Source organism: Bombus vancouverensis, unplaced genomic scaffold, assembly GCF_051014615.1.
Source record: "Bombus vancouverensis nearcticus unplaced genomic scaffold, iyBomVanc1_principal scaffold0053, whole genome shotgun sequence".
Taxonomy (NCBI): Eukaryota; Metazoa; Arthropoda; class Insecta; order Hymenoptera; family Apidae; genus Bombus; species Bombus vancouverensis.
The window spans coordinates 77,986-93,622 of NW_027468944.1; positions in this window are offsets into that span (position 1 = coordinate 77,986).

The following is a 15,637-nucleotide window of genomic DNA, read 5'->3' on the forward strand; positions in this document are numbered from 1 at the left end:
GATAACCGTTGTTTCTTCCAATTGAATTATACGTTTTATCTTTCATACACCATCCGATGCACTTTTTAGTTCTCTACGGAAAAGTATCAAGGTAGTTGTATCTGAAAATTCTTAGCTTAAAAGATATATCATTGTTCATTTCATTAAAATTGAGCGTGTGGAGGACAAGAAACATATAAACGTAAGTGCGCTGTGTTATCTTTCCTTGTCTTTCATGCGATAAGTTTTACAAGGTTGAAGCTGGAATACCTTTTGAACTAATCATTTTTCCATTGAAGTACTCTAATACTGGTTTGTAGGGAATTAAAAAATCCATCGAATAGCGTATGAAAAAAATGTATGTAGAAATCCATTTGAATAAACGAAGGTCACCTTGAGATCTCGAAGCTATGTATTTTTCGAAGAAACACTTCTTTCGAATAATATACGGTTTAAGAGATATTTGCCTGGCTCGATCAAGACGAGACACCTTGTATATACAGGCTGTTGCAAAAACATGATAGGTGCAAGGATTTTGTTAAAGGGAATAAGAAATAATTTCGAAATACACTTAGCATTGTAATTATTGATATATTTATTTAGTATAACATTGTATTTATTATATCATACTAGTTAATTAGGTCCAAGTGTATTAATTTCGGTATTTGGTAAAATTTTATATTAGGAAAATGAAATATAGAAACTCATTTAATTCTAAGAAATGGTTCTTTATTATTCATATTGCTCGATCATTTTTCAGCGTGGGAAAACCATGATTATTCAGAAGCAAATCTGAATTTACTTGAAGTAGTTCTTATATTAATAATTTAAACTGTATTTTTCCTTATTCCCATGAGTATGCCATTCCGTTCTCTGATATAATGTTGCCAGAATTTCGTACAGGCGTAGAATTATAAGATCGACCAGTACAGATTCCAAAATCAATGCTTTCAACGTAAAATCTAATTTTGTATTTCTATGTAGGCTGACTTAATTTACTAGTCTATAAACGATAATTCAGTTAACACATTAACAGTCGTCGATGTAATGTAATGTTTCGTAATTAAAGTACTTCCTACTAGGTAAGACAATTATCAATGGCTCTGAGGGATTTCCTGGATTTATTTGAATTAATTCTAGGAAACGATTAAGGTTTAATATTCGTAGGATATCGTTCTGCAAAATTATTAAACGCGAGTATATTACATTGCAACGCGCTGTAGTTAAAGATCTATAATGTTTAATGATTATGTTTAATGATCTATAATGTTTAATGTTAATGATTTTTGAAATCGATGTTCTTAATTTAAAATGTAATTTTGTCTCTTCTTATACTGACATTTAATAAGCTTAATTTACTCAACCCTAATGTAATTAAATTGCAACAACGAATATCTTCGTAATGTTATAATATTAATAATATATAAATATTGTAATATATATTTTATCACAGTTGTCAATGTCTACTACAAGATCTTCATGTTTGTGACACACGGCATACTATTTGCCGCGATACGAACCGCATCGTTTTTGATTTTCGATCGATTTGAAAAGTTGCTATGACATACAGTAACTTAGTTGTATATCAATCTAGTGATAATACGATTTTGATTTGCGCAGAGTACAAGCTATTTCAACAAGTTGGTAAAATTTATTACCATGTAATATGATTTAATACCGTAACGTAATTTAAAAGACTTTTGACATATTTTTTCTTTTTTTCTCTCATCTAAATAATGTCTTTGATACACGAAAGTGTAAATTTACATAAATATCCTTGATCAAATTTGATTCTCACGCGAATAGTATAACGATGTGTTGTCACGATAAGCATTTTTGTATTCGAGTAAAGTCTGATCGAAAAAGAGGACTGAAGAGGGTTATACGATGGAAGAGAGGCTTGCAGAGAAGCTGGGAAACAGTTTACAAGTCGGGCTAGGAAATGGAAGATTGAGTAGTTTAGTTGTATGTTGGAAAAGAGGTTATATGAGAGGGACTGGGAAATAGAATCGAAAAATTATGCGTTCAAGCTTATTGAAAAGAACTTTTTTTAAGAGTGTTCGTAATATATTCATCGTACATGTTTTAAGGAATTTATTTGATACATCTGAGATTTATGTAGCTTTTGCTTGTGTAATTCTGCTCATTTCTTATAGATGCCTTTTCTTTGTCGCAATATAATGTTATTCTTAACATGCAATGACATTTCCAATGGTGTTCCCTATCCTCGCATAATACGTATCGGTAATTCTGTCATAATACTTCATCTATGCACATATGCAGTCGACTACGTCAGCGATATGTGTAATACGTTTGTATCAGCTTTAAGATTAAACAATACTGCTATTGAGTTGGAAATTCATCCGATTGTTCGCATCGTACAGTGTGTAGTGTAATAGTGGATATTAAACAATAAATATTTGCTACGATATGTATAACTAATTGCTTCAGTTCGCAGTCAGAATTAGCTCAAACTCGCGCTATATCTAAAAAAATGTTCTTAAGTTACACAGACGGTTGTCTGTCATCTCGGAAGATGCAGTCATTGAAATCAGCGTTTGAATGTCATATTTTCTGGATGATATAATTTTCATCGGTAAAATTAGAACATATGAATTATCACAAGCCAGGAATTAAGCCAAGTTTACGCAACGTGTTTATGCACCAGTTATAGTTTACATAAGAAATTCCAAATTATTTACATAATACGTCATACTAATACGTCAAAAAAATCATTTACTAAAATCCATGTCTCATCGAAATATGAAAAATACGAAAAAGAAAGCAGGAAACTATGGAGAACGATAGAATTCGATCGAGGAATCGGTCTCGTTCGGATAAAGAGGCTCTAGAACGCACGCAGGCCTAGTGGCCCCGATACTGGAAGAGGCCTCCATTGTGCGAAACCCACGAAGATGGAGATAACGTAATGAAACTAACTGGCTTGCTCTGACCAATTAACCAACCCAACTACGGCATAATATTTAACGTACACTCGCCGCCTTCCCCTATTCACGTGGCCACGTTTACGCGATGGATATAGCGTTACATGAAAACGCGTTGCGAGGGAATCTCGCGTGATGATGAATTCGCTCACGCGGATCATCCCAGCGTGAGTTACAAGTACCTTCACGCGATTGACGGATCAAATATTCATGGCAATTCGATTGGAATTATATTTGTGGGCCATAAAAATATTCACCTTCGCGATTTTATCGATCTATTCAAGACAGATTGGAAATCGATGTGTCGGAGATGAAAGAACACCGGAGCCTTTGGAACTTTGGATAACCCCGCAACATTGTAACCTAGAGTCTACTAAAACAGTAATTAAACAATTGTAGTTATTTAATCCGATTGTTATTGTTCGAGATAGGTGATAGTGAGCTCTGGCTCGAGGCGACAGTCTGTCGCCCAACGTAGCCGCGGCCAACGGGATGGCAAAAGGACGTACTCACAAAGTCTAAGTCTGGTTAAAACGTGAAATAACCACTGATCGCGAAGATGTTACTCTTTAGTCGATGAGATCGCGAGCGAGAATGACTTTCCCGTCCCGATGATACCACGGAGGAAAACTATATTGGGGCGTGTCTAAGGACACGAGATCGGATTCGTCGAGAAAAGCCTCCGTTCAGAAAGTAGGGGAAATTGTCGTTGCCGCTAATTGGTCAATCTCTATACCGGTGGTTAGAAAAAGATGCTAGCTGTTTTCGAGGGGAAGTTGCTAGTGGGAGACGCCGCTCGTTGAAAAATTGGTCTCCCCTATTTTCCCGTAGTGGGGACAAAGCTTGTTTGTCTGTTTGATGGACTTTAGTTGACTAAATCTTAAGATTTATAACGAGCCCTCGAGCTAGCTGAACATGTACTGTGGAGACGCATCGACATCTGGCAATTATCTTACTCCAGGAATAGGGTCTGCGCGTGGCGAGCCACGGGACAAAAACCGTTGGAATATTTACTGTCACGTGTCGCCACGAATATTTCTTTTAAGCTATAGGATTTTAAGCTTTTGAGCTATAGGATTACTCCATACCTTTGTTAAACAAAGCGTTCATCCCTTGGCCGCGGCTACGTTGGGCGACAGACTGTCGCCTCGAGCCAGAGCTCACTATCACCAATCTCGAACAATTACAATCGGATTAAATAACTACAATTGTTTAATTACTGCTATTTTAATTACTCTAGGTTACAATGTTGCGGGGTTATCCAAAGTTCCAAAGGCTCCGGTGTTCTTTCATCTCCGACAGATGAAATATTTTTATTCTCTGATTTATAATTTTGGAAGTGTAAGGATTTCGTCGAGTGAACGAAGAATATTCGTAACGGAGTACCACGTCTTTAAATCAGGAATTTTTGATAAATAAGTAACGTAAGGTTTTCTGAAGCAGATTACTGCAAAAAAAAGAAATTCATCATAAATATTTATAATATTAGATAAATATTAAAAATGCCTTTTTATGCAAATGCGAGAGGTATATTACCATGAGACTGCGTTCGCATGATAACGATGATAATGGTCGCAGAAACTGTTTTTTGCCTAACGGTATTTTAACATAGACATCGTGTTTTTTGATGGTTACAAAAAAAAAAATTAAATTTTATAGATTATGTATAATCAATTAATTCAGTGATCAGAATTTTAAAGAAACTTTTTAATAGAATAAATGAGAACTCGAAAGGGCAAATACGTGGAATTGTAACGATGTGTTAAGGTGTAGGAAGATTTAAGATTAAGCTGTTACTGTTAATTTGTGTTTCCGCCTGTTTGCACGCGTCTGACCATAGACAGGCACGCTCTACTGCGGCTGCCAGGCATCCGCTGCACGTGAGCAATCGTATTTGAATATAACATCTGTTTGATTTGTTTTTACCAACTTTGTGTACCACTAATTACCAGTGGCGAAATTCAGAAATTATTCCTATTTCCTCGAAACAAAAAACATAGAATCTCGTCTTTTTAGATATATGATTTTACTTAGATATGTCTTACAGTTCGAACACCTAACCGATTTTCTGTACATTTAGTATTTATAATAATAGACTTTAGACTAGCTTCACGTACGAATATACAGGGTGGTTGGTAACTGGTGGTACAAGCGGAAAGGGGGTGATTCTACGCGAAAAAAGAAAATATAGAATAGAAATCTTTCGTTCGAGGCTTTGTTTTCGAGAAAATCAACTTTGAATCTTATCTCGTTATAACGGATCTCACTGTAGATCGTTGTCTCGATGGAAAAATTAAGAAAAAAATTTTTATTCTATATTTTCGACTTCTTTCACCCCCTTTCCGCTTGTACCATCAGTTACCATCCACATCCATTCCATATACATCCTGTCCATAAAATTATGAAATACCTACATTTTTCAATTATGTTCAAAATTCTACAGACCTCCCCCTTCCCCGAAATCTCATTTTGCGCTTTCGTCAATCATAAAAGTTTATTTGCGAAAACAAGCAGCCCAAGAAGAACAATTTGCGTCAGTCTAAAATTACCATCACGCATCAAGGAACGTACCTGACGTCAACAAACCTGAAGCCCCTCCCATATTTAACTCTACTAAGCCAACCACGGGAGTTCCGCGTTCAAAATACCAATCGTTCGTTTATTTGCATGAGAAAAGATTTGTCGGTGGCTGGGGAGGAAACGAGCCGAAGCGCGGATAGGTGAATGTCGGAAGAGAAGGGGAAAACCTTCCGAGTCCTGAAACAATTTTCGTTTCGAACAGCTCGTCCTGCTGGTGGGGAGGGTTGCATAAATATTCGAGGTTGCGCATCGTGCTCGACATAGCTGGAAACTGCTGGCAAGCGAACAAGTGGTGGAGAAGGAGCACCAGGACCTTAGTTTCGCCACAGCTCAGAACCAGTTGCGCTCTATACCAGTGTTCATCCAACCTGCTCGAAAGGGTGGAATTCCAACGTGAAGACATTGAGTTCGGTGACATCGGTGAGTTTAAATCCACTATATCTTCTATGAAATCATCGTGACGCTAAATGTAGTTACAAGAAATCATTCTAATTTATTTCTGTGTGTAATTTCTTTTCTTCATTTCGCGTGGTTTCTTACTTGGTCAAAAAGGTGAGGAACTTTTATGCGAAGATACTGTTGATAAATTTGCATCGTCCATCCTTTATTGAATTTATACGCAAGACCATCGACGTTGAGTTTCGCTCGATCATTGTCTATCGAATAATTATAAAATTTATTCTGATTTTTGTGCGTCTTCGGTCCTTTCCTTAGCTTTGTCCGATTCTTTTTTATTTGATCTGATTGATTGTAGCAATTTAAATACGAGGAGACTGCTGGTCAGTTCGAATCGATTATTTTCTGTGCAGTAATCGTAGCAAAATGAATATATTCTAATTTATACGTGTCCTTTGTCCCACTTTGTGCCCGCTCTTTTTCCCCTACTTTCTACTGTTTCGAGGCATGAATGAATCCTCTGAACTTGTTGCTCTGGCAGTGAATGAAAAGTGAAGTTTAGGATTGGAAAGTGAAATGAAAGTTTCAATTCCTCGCTTGTGTTTCACTTGTGGAAAGAATCTTCATCAGAAGTTTGACATTTTTGATAGACGCAAGTGTTTGTGCTTACATTTTGATTTTAGAAAGAATTTTGAATTGTATATGTCGATTACGTATATTGGTCATTTAAAAAAATCATAAACGCTGTTCAAACTTCTAAGGTACAATAAGAAAAATACAATGTTCATCATTTTATCTTTCCCATGCATTACTGTACTATTACTTAGTGCTGGAAGTTATAAATACCTCTTGTCGTAACTTATCAAAATGTTCTGCTCAATGATATAGTCCCATTCATCCTCTGTCATTCCCACCCACCATTTACATCTCATAACATAATAATAAAACAGTACTTGACATGATTAATAACATATTAAAAGCATCACCTAGAAGAGATGAATTATTTCATAATATAAACTTTCATGTTTATTAATCCCTTAATGTTTTTGTATTCTAATACTTTTGTATATCGCTTATGCTGTAGGTTGAATATGCAACTTAATATTTTTATAGATATAATTTAAATAATACTCGATAATAGCACTGGATAATATTATATCGAGTACTATTCCTCAAATATTTTACACGTTTTTCCATATTACATAATGGAACATAATTTTTGTCTAAATTACGATGCTTCTAATTAAATTTAAATATAAACGAAAGATTGCTTTCCTTCAAAGTTATTGAAATTCGTAAGAAAAGCGAAAGACAAAACAGAATCGATGTATCGATTAATTCCTTACAAATTTCTACTCGATAACTGGCCCTTAACATTTCACGAACTATACGCGTTTTAATATTCATGGTTACAAGAAAGTAAGAAGAAAGAAGCCGAAATAGGTCGACGCGTGTTAGCGGCATATTTTTTATTCATGTACCCACTTCAAAGTCGTCTATACGTACCTCACCGACCTAATACGAACAGCTCTCTTTTCGGTCTCCTCCCTTTTATTTCTCTCGCATTTTTCTTCTTCCATTTCCTCCTCCTCCCCCCCCTCACTCTCTCTCTCTCTCTCTCTCTCGTTCGTTCCTTTGGCCTGGATATTTTTCGCGTGGTTCGAGCAACGATGAATTTCCGTGCCGCGAAATTGATGACACGAGGGATAATGAAAATTTATCGAGTATAATAGCCGACGTTCTGATCAAAGACCAAGCCAATCCGTGCCTAAAAAAAAAATTTTTGGATACCGTCAATGAAGCTGTATTATATTTACATATAAACTATATTATATATGGGACGCGGGTGTTCTATATTAAACATAGCTAAATATAGGTAAATGCAATTAAATAGAGTTAAATATACCGTAATGAAATATATTTAGTTTATGAAACTTTTCCTAAATTAAATGGGAAAATTATTCGCATAGTTGGAAATTCGTATAGTATCTATAATAAAAATTTATAAAATAACAAGACAGCTCAGAGGACTTTTCAATATTTTTTATTTCGATATATATACTGCATTTCCATTAATCTTCGTTTCAGATATTTTTAAAAGGTACTTATTAATATCACTTCTAGTCATTTTTTAACATTATTCGATAAAGTTACATTAACAAAATCGTGTTTTTCAATTATACCATTTACTACTCTTTATCTTCATGATTATAATTGATTATACAAGTATCCCATATATCGTAATGAAGCAATTGTGTATAGTTGTAGCATTGTAAAGTTATGACTCTGAGACAACAAAATCGTAAAAATTCTTAAAAAAATTGGCTGACAGAATATCCTACCAAGTATTATTTTCAGCGAAGCAACAGGTTTTGTCAAACGTATAACCTTTATAAATTTCTGACGTAAAGTATTTCAAATCTATCTTCTCCAAAAAGAAGAACGTCGTAGGATAAAATTGTACATTTTAAAATGTACATTGTAAAATTATACATTTTCGATTTATTTCTTCACGTAGAAAATTTTACCTTATCCTTTATAGTACGATTAATGAGACACACTAAATATTTAAATGCTACGAAACTCGTAAGAACCAGTTGTACTATACTTTAACCAGTTACACATACTAAACGGTATCAAGTAACTTATCGATCAGTATCGCTTTCCTTTAATATGAAAGAACGAAATAAACGTAGAACAGAATTTTTACGAACAGAGAAAGTATTAGGTTGTCCGGAAAGTGTCTTTCTTTCGCAAGCGTGTCTTTTACAACGATGCACCTTCGTACAAACGTAAAACCAAGTCTGTGAAATTTATCTCAACAGAACAAATTGGATCGTACGTAATTCAACAAAATAATATACAACAAAAAAACGTTGTGCGTCTATTATTTCCTCATAAAACGAAAGAAACTTTTTGGACAAGCTAATAGTTTTCGAAAGATTTACGACTTGTCTATGGAAGACGAGGGATTGAAAGAACGCCGAAGAATGAGGTTCAATGGATGAACCAGCAGGAAGTTCTCGAAGCAGCCGCGAATGAAAGTGAATCGAAACTGTAAGACTGTTACGACTTTTCCTCTCCGATATTCGTGAATTGAATCACGGTCAACTCAGCTTGAAAGAGAAGTTCGATTAAAAATCTTCTATTGTTAAATTCCTTAGTCACTCAGGCAGATCCATGCGATTAACTCTTAATTAGTATTCTTGGTACAGCAATAGTTACTCAATTTTAGAGTTTCAATAATATACGTTGATTTGTACTTCGTACTTTACGTAATAAGTATCATTGATATTATTTACGGCGTAACACTAAATAATAATTTAAATTTCAATATTGAAATTCTGTAATCATATATTAAAATATTGAAATTGTATACTGAAAGTATTTCATTCTGTTAGTTTAATTTGCTCAGGAGCCACGCTGATCACCTTCATAAATTCAAGCACAGAGAAAAATAACAGAAAACAATTACGAACGCTTTTGAAAATTTACCTTGGAGCCTGTGACTTTTTACAATTCCTTGCGATAGATAATTGCAAATTTGGAAAAATAGATCGTTCGTTTTTTAGCATGCTGAATATTAATTATATACTTAAATAATTAAATCGAGGAATTTTATATTAATTTTATATTTTTCACAAGGCTGATCAGTTTCTCGTGTGAAAATCTCAATGAAAAGAATTCATATGCTATTGTTAAATTAATCCTCGTCTTAAATCCTCGTTACTGATCTAATTTATACAAAATAAGGTTACACACTTGCAACAATAAAGAAGCTATAGAGCGGCGAAGATATCCTCAAAGAAGGAGAGAAGAATCAATTATACGAGCCATTATTCGCCACTTACCTAATCTTAAATCTAACTGCAATTGTCCTTTGTTAATTTTATGATTTCCATTACGCGAATCGAGTTGAGTGTAAAAATTCTGTTTTACGACTAAACCATATTTACGACTAAACGAATCCTTACAAAACATATATATAAACATAAACATATATATAAACATTATAATGCAGAGATTGGAACACAATTCAATTTCGTGGACAGCATGTGTTCGTGATCAATCGACGCGTCAGATAATTTATTATTGAATAAACTGGCCGGTGGCGTCTGCGTTTCATGATTGGCAAGTCGATAACGATACAACCGATAGGTAACCGAAATAAATGTTCTACATCTGCGAAGTAAACGTTCTTCTACTAAGCTTTCGACGAGTGAATATTTCTCTTCTTTCTTTCCATCGATAAATCGCGTATCTCTTAGTAACATTCAACTAAATTTTACAAATTTCATCATAGGCAGAGTAATTCTATAGCCGAAAGATAGAAAAAAAGAAAAAAATGGAACAGCGAAAGAACCAAGTCAATTTCCCTCTTTCATCCAGTTTCAGAGCGAAATACGACATATATGATATTTTCATGCTTCAATTTACGATCAAAGGATATTCAGAGTCGCAACTTTTTATCGAATCGAAACTCCCAAGCTGCATGTTTCACGCAGAGGAAATGGGAGAAAGAGTTACATAAACACTGATAAGTGAGCCAGTGAGAAGTTAAATTGATCGATTCCATTTTTAAACAAGTTTTTTCGTTCTAAGATCCGATCGACTAAATCGCTACACTCACTGCTGATATTTATTTAAATTTATGTTTTTATAGAGCGCGACGAAGGAGAAGAACCTAGACAGAAATTTATTTTACTTACTGAACTATTAATAGCTGCTAGACTTTGCATATTTGTACACTTTCGCGCGTATTTTTACATCTTTCAATTTACCGTAAAACCTTATTCACATTGAACTCTTCAGAAACCAAACGATTAATCTCAATAGAGTTAACCTTCTTTACAAACAAGTTATTTCTATATTGCAACTATTTTGAAACATATACACGTATGAAATATAAACATATTTTTCATCCTAATTCCGGACACTCTTTTCACATGGATTTCGTCAAAATTATGCGGCCTTGCGATTAAAAGAAATTTTCTCGAGAAGTGTCGCGATTAGGCAACTTATTGGTATTAACAGATTATTAACAGAAAGACAAAATAAACTCCGTTACACAAATCGGATGATCAAGTTTTCGGAGGAGAAAGAGAAAGAGACAGAGAGGGGGAGAGAGAGAGAGAGAGAGAGAAACAAGATTTATTGAACGGAGGATGAGGGAACGGAAACACTTTGAGGAAACACTTTGAGCTCTATGCTTCGACCTGTCCAGCCGCCAATCGAATTAGCGTGCCATCCAGCATTGATTTTGCGTCCATATCGTGGAACCATGCCGTATTTATTGTTTACCAGGTTTCCTGTGTCCTATGAATTTCAGTTTTTCCGCAAGATGCCGCAAGATGCAGCTCGTTTTCCTTAGACTCCGATGTGAAATCGCGCGAAAAAGTAAGAATAAAGGCGTTTCCATTGGATCGCGATTGCACTTTATCGTATTAATTAACTCGACATTACAGCGTAGTCCTAGAAAATCGTATTAATCGAGGTAATCCGATGCAATTGATTCACGGCCAGCGTACTGCTGCGCATCACGCGAGTCGTTGTCTCAATTATTGAATTGCTCGTTGCGAAGTATTGTAGCGGAACCTCGGAAACGAAATTAACGATGTAATTGGGGACAGGATGCATTGTAACGATGGAAAATATTTTAGTTATAACAGCTAATTCGAAGGTTGAAGAATATCGATCGAACTGTTTGCTGGTGTTCGCCCAAGGATTCGAACATGTAGGGGTATAGTGGTTGAACAATTAGATCTGGTCATATCTGTTAATTTTTCTGTCGTTATTGCATAATTCATTGTATTCTTTGGTTTACTATATACACGTATCCCGTTTGATAAATTATATTTCTAATTTTCGTTAATGATATTAATACTTTGCATTCGAAGGTTTCATTTATTCATATTACCAGATACTCCAAGTAATTTCAGTAGAAAGAACGTGTTTTCGTATAATTGGTTAAATATATGCGTAGAATGAAGAGTCATAGCCGCATCACTCATCACCTACTCACTCACTCACTATCATCGCGCAGTGCGATACGATTTTGCTTGGTAGTGTAATATATCTTCGGCCAATACGTCGGTTTATTTTTCTGATTGTATCTTACCTGTTCGTTGCAAGAATACGTGAGATAATTATGATTTGACAGGTTAAGGACAAATTTTTAATTTATTGATTTATTAAATTTTTAATTTATTAATTATTTAATTTATTTGATATTATTAGCGGAGCCCTCGATTGCGAAGGGTTATAGTAGCATCGAATAAAATTGAAATTGTTAATAGATCATTTTCTGATATTATATTTCAATGGATCTTCGTGGAAATTGGAATAATGTCTGATTCTATTATTTATCTTAGAAAACTTGAAAAACTAATTAATTATTCGTATCGAATTAGTAATATTCGTTTGTTTGTAAAATGTACTTGTCAAGATAGTATTATATAAAAATGCTGAATCTCGACAGGTTAATTTCTCATGTGAGTTTTCTCGTGTGAACTACATTCGCTTCTCTATGTACGTACATATGTACTCTCAAAATTTCATTAAAATCGTTCTTACGTTATTTTAAAATCCATTCTAAAATCGATTCTGTGGTGACAACCAACGGTGTAACTTTATAATTCGACGAAATTTTCCAATGCATTTCAAACAAACAAATTTTTACAATCCCAATATAGAGAAGGTATAAAAATAAAATAGTTATTTTTCTTGCTCGGTTCTAGATGAGAACAATAAAAGTTGCGTGGACAGTGATTAAATTGCTTTAAGGAAAAACCTCCTATTTTTTGTTTTATATATTGACTTTTTGTTGCAATATTTTCCAAGAGCTTCGACTGGTATCGAGTCGTATAAAATCGTAGAAAAAGGCGCTAGTATTCTTTATAGTTGCATAGCTTCCATCATCGCCTGGGTAATAGGCCTCGCTTCGTCTTTGACGCGACAATCTCGTTACCAAGACTTCGATCCTCGAGTTGCTTAATGCGATATCGACATCAGAACGATGCCTCGACGAGCAATTCATCAAAAAAGTTTTTTAAATTTTATTCGTGTAATCTCGAAAGTGACTCGATATTGACCGAGAATAATACGATGTTTCATTTATTTGTCGAAGCTTGGGTGAAAATTTTCCGCCGACAGATTTTTGATTGCAACCAACGACATTTGAAATTACTGACACGAGAAATAGAAATTTATTGTCATAACTAGCAACGTTGTAAATTGTTCGTATTTGCTTTGATACGAAGATGAATTGGAAATTATTAAAATTTAACAATTTAATAGCATTTACAATTATTCGTATTATCTCATTTAATTATATCATAATTGACAATACAGAAGTGTCACTGTTTCTGTATATCTAAATATATTATGTAGTATCGTTTGTTTTTTTACAATAACTGTGCAATTCCATCGTATTGATGCCTTTTCTACTGTAATTCTACTCCTAACTAATTACATTGAATCAACGTCAGTCATTCGCATAATAACAATTCTATTCCCTGATATTCCCAACCCGAAAGCAAATATCCTCTTCCAAATTGTTGCGTATGTATAACCATCCGATTTCTATAGTGATATATTAGCCGTACTGTATTATGTGGATTCTTCGTTGTACGAACGTAAGTAGTCAAGTGAAATTTGTGATGTTCCTTGATCTATGTACGTTACGATCAGTTTGCAACAGGCAACGGCAGTTTTCCCGAGTCGTTGCACGTTCAGCAAGAAATTAATCAGCAGTGAAGAAAAATATAAAGTTCCCCTGTATTTCTAACTTTGTACTCTGTAATGTCACGGTTTCTAATCTTTCATCCATAGTTCATACTTTAAGAAAAATTAATCAATTACATTAATTACGTTGCTTAAAATCATCGAATTTATCTAGTCGGTTAAGCGTGTAAAATCGACGAACGGAAGATTATTCAATGAGAAAACTCGACATTACCAAAATGAACGTTTGCCCATGTTGAAGTAGCATTTAAAGGATGAACGCGATACTCAGCGTCGAGTCGAAAACGTTTCGAGTTCGAGTTTCTATTCGCCTCCATATGAACCCATTGAATAATCGATACGAGTTGCTCGTTACACGGTAATTCCTTGCTTGCAAATTTGAAAGCCAGCCCCATAGGCCCTGTTAATCGGTCAGACTAGCGCAGAGACGCGTTTCATTTGCTATAATTCGATCTTCGGACGGTTTAGTTATCGTCGCATTTTGACGCTGCTTACCAGCAGATTAATCTCTAGCAAACAATTGATAGGCGTCACAAACAGACCAGTTGCTTCGTAGTTAGCGAGTCTCTGGACGTTCAAAATATGAGGATCCAGCTGATCCACCATTACAATTAATCGGATTAATTCTCACTCCCTCTCGCCAAGGGATATGTGTAATTGATTTTCTGAATCAGGGATGGCTATTCCGATAATATACAGTAAATATAAAATATAGCGAAAATACATAGTAAATCGAATTTTTCCTTTTCATTTCTTAACTTTATCTGTTCTCAAGATACATAGCTTTTGCAGTTTTCCGTAATGGGACAGAAAGCGGAACGTCTTTAGGCTACCATCTTTTTCTTTTTACAATTTAAATTCGTTTCTTCAATGTCCGTTAGAACATTTTCCAACCAATATTTTCTAAAATTTCACACGTATCCTTCCTTCGCTATAAGACGCGAGATACACGTGTACTTCAGCATCGACGTGTCTTCAACTCATCGACGCCTCTTTCTCGGCGTTTCCCATAGTCCGTTTTCCATTCTGTCCGCGTTTCAACCCCCGACCACATTTTCTGTGCAACGTGTACACACATCCAAATATGGGTTGACTGCGACACGGGAAAACTCAGCGTTAGAAACGAACGAAGAAACGCCTAACCATCGTGAAAGCGATGTGAACGCGGAAATCGGACGAGGCGAAGTTAATTTCGACTATCAGCCAGCTTTGGGCAATGAATCTCGACGATTTCCGCGAGCATATTGGACTTATCTGCTCCAGCACGCCTTACAATCACGATAACACCTTCTGTTGCACGCACGTGTACACGCAACCCCCTCGTTACCCTCGAAACGAGCGGTCAGAGATCCGTGAACAAGATTGAAATTCGTTACGGTTACGGAAGCCGTTTACGAGCCTATGGATTACGAGGGTCGTTTCGAAGAATGCAGTGAGCGATCCCATGGAGCGTAATTCTTAGCCCATTAACGGGCAACGTTGCGTTAGCGAATTTCATCTGTCACCTTTTCCCCAATGAATTTGCGTTATCGAATTCTATTTGTTAACATTATCACCACGACAAGCAATTCCAAGGATGAGCTTCGCGTTTACCCCGTCTCTACTTTTTCTATCTGGATTCTACAATTTCATGAGTTTCAAAGGATGTGGATAAAACGGCATTATGAGAAACTGTTGGTTGATTCTTCATGGGTTAACGTAGTTTTGAAGAAATTCTTCCAGGAACCGGGAAGAATATTAAACATTGAAATCGGATACAGTACCAATTCTGAGAACTTTGAAAATGACACGGTACCACAATGTCGCTATAGAGACCAATATAATGTTACTCTAGAGGCTTTCACTGCTCGAATTGTCACAATTATTTTTTATACTTCCGATCCTTGATCATGCCAAAACGTTATTTTTAAAAAATAAAATATATAATAGAAGTGTGTATAGAACTGTTGAAAGGGTCCGTGTAACAGACTTTCGTCGATGATCTATACAACTAA